At 33.5% G+C, this 7,217-nt stretch overlaps 1 long non-coding RNA gene across 1 annotated transcript; it reads right to left on the reverse strand.

Moving 5' to 3' along the window:
• Window positions 1–3,325: 3,325 nt before the first annotated feature.
• Window positions 3,326–6,659, reverse strand: LOC127855529 (uncharacterized). The gene is made up of 3 exons (XR_008037580.1): window positions 6,602–6,659; window positions 5,954–6,113; window positions 3,326–5,303 (listed from the first exon to the last, which is right to left on the reverse strand). It is a non-coding gene; the product is annotated as an uncharacterized LOC127855529 (long non-coding RNA).
• Between the last annotated feature and the right edge of the window lie 558 nt (window positions 6,660–7,217).

Raw genomic sequence — 7,217 nt, forward strand, 5'->3', positions numbered from 1 at the left:
GTTGTGTTAATTGCCACTTTTGTTATTTATTCTTCCATTTAAAGATAAAATAATTGTGTTTTAAAATTAAGTAACTCTGTGATATATTTGGAAACCTCCAATTTATTATGTACAGAAATCCTGTGTGACAGATACACATGAAACTTTCCACCACAAAACCAGCCTTAATGACAGATCTTATTTGTGTATTTTTACCTTTTAAAAGTCAAAAGTTTATTATCACCCGCCAAAGGCTTAGGGATATAGTTTTGGTGTTGTCAGTCTGTGAGGTTGTGTGTCAAAAACTTTCAGGGCTATATCTTCAAAACTCTGTAAGATTTCAACATGAAACTTCATGTGTAGATAGATATCAGTGAGGTGAAGCGTTATGCACAAGAACCATTTCCAAGCACTTACCAGGGGTTGTAATATTCCGAATTGATCTGGAAATCCGGATTTCAAGGCACCAGGGTCACTTTTGAGATCAATAAAAATTCGAGTTTTGTTGGGGGGGGGGGGGGGGGGTAAGGAGTGATTCTTGGTTTATTTCGGTTCTACAGAAGATAACTCCTGCGCTGATATCATAAAATTTATTAGTGTCGTGTTCTGAGAAAACTGGGCTTAATTTATGTGCCTAAAGTGTTGTCCCAGATTAGCCTGTGTAGTCTCCTTACCGAAAATCAAGTTTAGGCGGAAAGTGTCGTCCCTGATTAGCCTGTGCAGACTGCACAGGCTAATCTGGGACGACACTTTACGCACATGTATTATGCCCAGTTTTATCAGAACAAGACACATAAGTATTTATCCTGTGAATTCCAATCAACAATGCATTTATAAACATGGAGTAACAACGAAAAAATCCTAAGTTTTAAGGTAAATTTTGACCACGTAACCTATGTTTAGAAGCTTATAAACGTTATTACTTTTTTATATTTTTATTGTTTCTTTACATAAACGATTAATTTGATAAACTGTGACATTGGAACATAGGAAAACAACCGTGAATCTTACTTTGCGTGAACAGGTGTGTGGGGGTTGGTAAATTAGGCCACTTGACGAATAATTTATGATTACTTTTTATTGTAACAGCATCAGTTTTTAGGCGGAAATCGTTAATATTATATATATTTATGTGATATTATTTAGTGCTGTTTATATTATGGGCTAAGGTTGTACTTTTTAATGATTATTTTTTTATTTCAATTTTTCCTGTATTGATTTTTTTATAAATATTTGGTTAATGTAGTATAATATTATGCTGAAAAATATAAGTAAATTCTTGGAAAAAAATCTTTCTTTTGCTATAATAAAATGCAATTAAAACTGCTTGGAAATGCAATCTAGAAGAGTCTGAAAATGATTTAAATCAATTTTTGTCCGGGGGACTTAGCCCCCCTTTATCCCCCTGACAAAGGCGCTGCCCCTTGACCCCGCTGGTGGCCTGCAGAGCCAGACCCCTGGCTTGTTTTCAGGATTGGCAATCTGGTCCTGTTATGACCCCTGACTTACTTAAATAAGAGTTATTGCCCTTTGTTGTATTATATAATTGTAACTTTTCAGGGGTATATCTAAGATATTACACAATATTTTAATATTAAAACTTAATGGGTGTATACATATATATCGATGATAGGTGACATACACAAGAGCCATAACCTTTAATTTACTTTTAAAGAGTTATTGCCCATTTCGTTTTTTGTATGATGTCTGTCACAACCATTCCAGGGCTATATCTCAGAAAGTGTATACGATTTTAACATGAAACTTGATTGATGTATAGATATCAATGAGCATAACCCCCATGAACAAGAACCTTATGCTTCTTATATAAGAGTTATTGTCTTTTGTTGTCTGTGTATAATGGTGTAACTTTTCAATGGAGAGTAGGTTGGTTCCTTTTTCCTAGTTCCTTATTCGAATAAGGAATAATGAACAGTTCCTCGTTCCTTATTCAAGCTTAACATATTTGATATAGGGTTTTAAAGAAAAATAATGCATACAATTCTTAAGTTATCAAAACAAAATAATTCAATACTATTACATTATATATTCGTGTTTCTTCTTAGCGCTTACATAGGATTTCTTGTTTATACCGAACCGGCATTTTCTACTTCAAATACTAACTTCACATCCACAAAACCTAAAGCATATAACATTATTTTACATTTATGTGATACATAAGTGCAATCTAGTACATTTCAACATGTTTGATTTTATTTATAATCCAGTTCTTTTTTTCGCGGCTGAATAAGAAAAAGGGAACCAGTCAAGCTGAATTATCTACTGGCATATTCTTACTTTAACATCAATAAATAAATATATATATATATACTAATAGGTGTCAGTTACGCGATCTCGGTAGTTTTCAGACTATACTATAAGGGGTCAATATAAATAAACGGGGTCTGTAGACAACCCCGCGTTCTAGGCACCTTTAAATACTATGAGGGGGGTGTAGGGGAGGTAATGCAATCAAATGTCACAATAAGGTCTAATATCGAAAACCACAATCACGTCCGAAATTGAAAGTTCATATACCTCGCAATGTATGTCGCTATATATTTCCTTGTATGAAACGTTATATAGGTTGTATATTTAAAATACTTATTGCAATACATTTCTACTTAGTTTTAAGTAATGATAATCCAGTTCCTGTTCAGTTTGAATAAGGAACGGGTTCATTATTCCTTATTCAAGTCGGGAAAGTAACTGGAATGCTCTCTCTATAAATTATAAATCAAAATGAACCAACGAGAAAATACATCAACGAAAATCATTTTCAATGTAGGTTTGGTATACACAATATTTATTACAGTACATTTCTACTTTGTTTTATTTAATGGTAGCATACCCAGCAAACATTTTAAATCGGTCCGATATCGGCCCGATATTTATTTCAATATCGGCCCGACATCGGTAATTACATCGGCCCGACAACGGGAGTGCAACATGGCGCAATGTTGGCCCGACATCGGTATGTATATCGGCCGGACATCGGTAATTACATCGGCCTGAGATCAGGAGTGCAACACGGCTCGATGTTGGCCCGACATTTGTATGTATATCAGCCCGAGATCGGGAGTGCAACACGGCTCGATGTTGGCCCGACATTGGTATGTATATCGGCGATACCTTCTTGAGCCAGCATGGTGCCGACATACTTTTAACCATTCCTCAGTCCCTGTCTAGCCTCAATTGTTTTTAATTGTTGGTAGTGTTAAGGGCCTAAAACAGTTTCTTAAATAAATGAAAGAAAATTTTCTTCAGACAACATTTTATTTTTACATTCTTTTCAACCAAACTGGAACACAGTATTTGCTAATTATACTACTGTCTTGAAACTGAAAATATTAAACTGATTTATTACTAATTCCAACATTTTTATTCTAATGGTGTAAAATTAATTAATATATACATTGACTAACAACAAATGTAAAAGAAATTATTTAAACAGTCTCTATAATTCTACAGGTACAGAAACTGAAAAAGTAACACATTGAAACAAAATGTTAAATGACCAAATGACTTGAGTTTTGTATTATGGTAATAGAATATTCAGCAAATGAAAATAAAATAAGAGAATTATGAAGAAAACCAACGTATCCAACACGCATATTGTATACATGGAAAATTACCAAACATGCATGTATAAATGGTTCATATCACCCATATTATCAAAACTGGTCTATATACCCTGGCAATTAATAAAATAACCCTTTCTTTAAACTGGATAATGTACGATACCCATAAAATAGTAACAATTAAGACTAGTTAGCAAAATACAACATAGTAGTCATACGATACACAAAAAATAGTAACAAGTAAGACTAGTCAGCAAAATACAACATAGTAGTCATAAGATACACACAAAATAGTAACAAATAAGACTAGTCAGCAAAATACAACATAGTAGTCATACGATACACAAAAAATAGTAACAAGTAAGACTAGTCAGCAAAATACAACATAGTAGTCATACGATACACAATAAATAGTAACAAGTAAGACTAGTCAGCAAAATACAACAATGTAGTCATTTGATATACAAAAAATAGTAACAAGACTAGTCAGCAAAATACAACAATGTAGTCATATGATACACAAAAAATAGTAACAAGACTTGTCAGCAAAATACAACATAGCAGTCATACGATACACAAAAAAAATTGTAACAAGTAAATTCAGCAAATTGCTATCCAGCAAAAAAAAACACAACATAGTAATGGCACAAAATGTAAATGTACAAGTTACTAGAAAGCTCACTTTAAGGTAATGGGCCATGTTCTCAATGGCAGAACACATTTTTTCCCCCTAAATCAAGTCAAGCAATTCCTTATTGTTGAATAGTCTTAAATGGTAAATACTAGCTGTGAAATGTGGAATAAGACTTGTAGTTAATCAGTTGTACTTTTTCTGAACTGCAGGTAAATATATATATTGACGCAACATTTCCCAATTTCATGGAATGGGGTCACATTCCCAAAATACTGAAAAAAAGCCATTAAGTCAGACCATTCCTTTAAAGAGAACTAATAATGTTATGCAGTATAAAGCAGTCAGTATTTGTTAATGAATACATTGCAGTAGGACAGAGCAATAGATTGCTGAATGATATATAATTGAGTAGTTTACTGGGACTTATTTACATATGGTTATAAATACCTTAAATTAACTTATATTAAAAGTATTTGTTGTTTTCACCAGGAAATGATCACTTGAAAATAAAAATAATTGAGTTCTGTCACTTATCAAATTCAAAATGAATTGAGGGAATTGGTTTTTATAATTGAGTATTTTCAGAAATAAACACCTTGTATGTCCCCTGAACTTAGACATAAATTATGGGCATTTCAAGAAAGTTTTGAATAAAAAATATTACGAGAATATTGTCTTCAATATTAATACAAACTACATGAAACTTGTTTTCTTCAAAAAAGACAAATGAAAACAATTAGAACAAGAATATATTGAAAAGTTACGTTTACCTAAGTAACACACAGAGTTACAGCTATATAGGTAATAAAGGCAAAAAAACAAACAAAAAAATATATACACTGCTTCCATCATTATGCATATTAAAAGAAAAGTTGTGTAAAATAATTAATTTCAAGTTCAAAGAGACCTTTACATCATAACAAATTGCAGCAGGAGACTAAATTAAAAGTTAAAACACACACAAGTTAAAATTCATTAAGACGGTTCATCACTTTTTTTGGCTGTCCTCTGTTTTCTTCCACCGTCACGGTCAGAGGCTGTTCTAAACCATTCCCTGCACTCATGTTCAACTTCTGCAGCTGTGCATTTAAAGGACCGCATGACAGATTCTGAAAATGGTAATGACATGTAGGCTCATATTATTCTATATCCATTATATGTTCAAGCAGGGTTGCAAGAATTAACGATACTGGGCAGTTTATAAACCAATATTATTTCTTAACCCTTTTTAAATTTCAATATGAAGACTACTTTTGAAAAAGGAAAACAGCCGGATGCAATTCTGTATGTATATATATATATTCACACATATGGCCAGTTACGGGGTCTCTGATTAAGAAATGGGTCATGGGGTTCCCACTTTAAATACATGTATCTCCATACCCTTTTTTACCCGATATTAACACGAATTAAGGTGTATAGGGGTACCTTATATAGTATAATATATAAATACGTCATTTATTTTACGTCTCATACAAGGAAATATATAGCGACATTAATTACGAGGTACATGAAATTTCAATTTCAGACGTGATTGTGGTTTTCGATATAAGACCTTATTGTGACATTTGATTGCATTAACTCCCCTACACCCCCCTCATAGTTATTAAAGGTGCCTAGAACGCGGGGTTGTATACAGAACCAGTTTTTTATATTGACCCCTTAAGTAAAGTCTGAAAACTACCGAGACTGCGTAACTGGCACTATGTATTAGTTCTAACTGTGACCTTATCTTTTTACACATACTATGACAACTTACTCTGCACAGCATCAGCCAATGGAAGTTTTCCAAATACTGCCTTTTTCTTCCTCCCATGCCAGCTGTACTGGTTGGCCATCTCATTTGAAATGCAATGCTTCAGAATGCGCCGGCACACATCAGCGCGGTTTCGGCCACCCTATACAGACAAATGGCTTACCTGAAAAGAAACACAAAGCATCTGTACACAGCTCTCAGTTCATTAATTTATGTTGCATACTAAAAGAACAATAAGTATTTACCTAAGAAATAGCTGCCAAATGGCCTGTTGCATTGGGCGTACTGGAACATGATTCCTCAGCATTGTAAACATGATTTAAGTGTATAGAAACAATTTTTTTTACCTGTCTGTAGGAGTGCCAGTATGTTTTATCCCTTGATTTTGACATTGCTAATATAATACACGGAGTGTTCTCAGTTTCACCAAAATTTATTAGAAAGAATTTTATGAAACAACTTATAGCTGACTAGCTATTCATTCATGAAATTAAACAAACATTGAACAGTCGCGAAAACATGTGACATTTGATGACAGATAGCAATTTCAGAAAAACAGCACTCTAAAAATGGTCTGATCTTGTGAATAAACAAATAAAATTGTTTCCGAACAAAAATAAATAAAAAAAATCCAGGACAGAATAGTTCTACCTTGATAATTTCGAAATTGAGTCAATACAGCTTTGTCGCGCGCCTATTTGTATGATCATACAGGACTGAATATATTTTAAAGTCAAATATTTCAAACGCATATTTACATAAAAAGTAATATGACAAATATATTTATTAAATGAAAGGTATTTTATAACATTATGTGATATAAATTTAGTTGGCATACTTTATTTTGTTTACTTCCAAAGCCTGTGCAGATTTACTGCACAAGAGCCAAGGGAAGCTTTTTTTTTGAATCAGAGTTTATTTACAGGTCCTACCGGCCTCTTCACGAGGTCTTTGAGGTTCGACCTGCCCCTGTGACCTTTCAGGAGATAAAAGTTGTTTTAAGTCAGAGTAGGTCAGATAGAGTAGGCCAAGGGAAGCAACGGTCATTCTATACATAAATGGTGACGTCACTACGTTATTGTCAGTAAGACCGATGTGACACAATGCGAAGCAAACTCCTCACAGCAGTTACTTCCCTTGGGCATTCGCCCTTTCTGCACTATGAAATGGGTCCAAAATTTGGCGCCATTCCCAATGCAAATCTGGTTGTTTTTTTTCCCAATTGAGAAGAAATTTCCCAATTCTAAAAATATTTTTTTTGTAAACC

Source organism: Dreissena polymorpha, chromosome 13 (assembly GCF_020536995.1).
Source record: "Dreissena polymorpha isolate Duluth1 chromosome 13, UMN_Dpol_1.0, whole genome shotgun sequence".
NCBI lineage: Eukaryota > Metazoa > Mollusca > Bivalvia > Myida > Dreissenidae > Dreissena > Dreissena polymorpha.